A 1,158-nucleotide genomic window follows, 5' to 3' on the forward strand; every position below is an offset into this window, starting at 1 on the left:
CATCCGATATGCTTGTCCTAACCATTTGGCTTGGAAGAATATGAGTGTTATGTAAAAATAAGGTGCAGCAAATCTATTATTACCAGCACCCTGTGAGTGCCATCTACAGTCTGCAACAAAACACTGCAGTTGTACCAAGCTGCTGCTATCTGAAGCATGGTATGATTACCAGCAGTGATAGTGTGGACAGGGTTGTTTACACCTAATGAGTCTGTGCATCTATGCATGTTGATTATCGCAGCAAAATATGGGCCTGGAGATGACTACAACAGCAGTAAATATCAAAAAGTTAGGTGTGGTTAGTGGTATATGTCTGTGGACAGATTTTTTTCCAAGACACAAAACATGTGGCTGGGATCAAAATAGAGGTCAAGTTTACAGATCAATGTGGTTTGACCCAAGGGTAATGATTAAAGGATACTGGAACTATGGGGTCAAAGGGTTCCGTGGCCTTTTTCCACAAAACATGGTTGAATATCCAGTCTCTTTAATATTCAGTATGTAATTAGCTATTTAAAGTAAGTTTACATTTTACATATCATTATCCTGGGGGCCTGCTCATTGGTGTCACAGGTCACTCCATCCATATGGACTGGAGCTCCAACCATAGGTTGTATATGAAAGATAGAAGCCTGATAATTAATGATAAGAAACAGACAAGTCAAATGCTAAAATTCTTACCACCACCACACTCACCAAAACAAAGGCACAATTGTTCTCTAGTGGTGTGTATCATGCAGTACTGTAGTACCCCAAAATCCATCAACACCTCTAATTTGGTTGAAAGATGACATGACTCAGATGGGTACAGTTGCATGTGTCAGTACGCTAAGATCATAAATTTAAGCTACAACAATATGAAATGTTTTAACAACAAATAAAAGCTCAACCTGCATAGTTGTGATGGAGGAAGAAATTAGCTAATGTGATTTTTCCCCTATCACTGTGTCTTAGCCTACTTTATCCCTGGGTTAGCACTTGTTTTAAGGTGTAGCTCCAGAATGTGCTGCACTTTAAAAGCTTATAAAAATAGTAAGGCATTTTTAGCAACCCTATGAAGTATTTATTTTTAAAGTATTCCCCAATTACTTTTAAATACAGCAAGGATTTTTTTTAAACATTTAGCCTCACTGATGCTAACAGTCAATTGTGTATTTT

Source organism: Haplochromis burtoni, unplaced genomic scaffold (genome assembly GCF_018398535.1).
Source record: "Haplochromis burtoni strain Fernald_Lab_line unplaced genomic scaffold, NCSU_Asbu1 Contig_21, whole genome shotgun sequence".
Lineage (NCBI taxonomy): Eukaryota > Metazoa > Chordata > Actinopteri > Cichliformes > Cichlidae > Haplochromis > Haplochromis burtoni.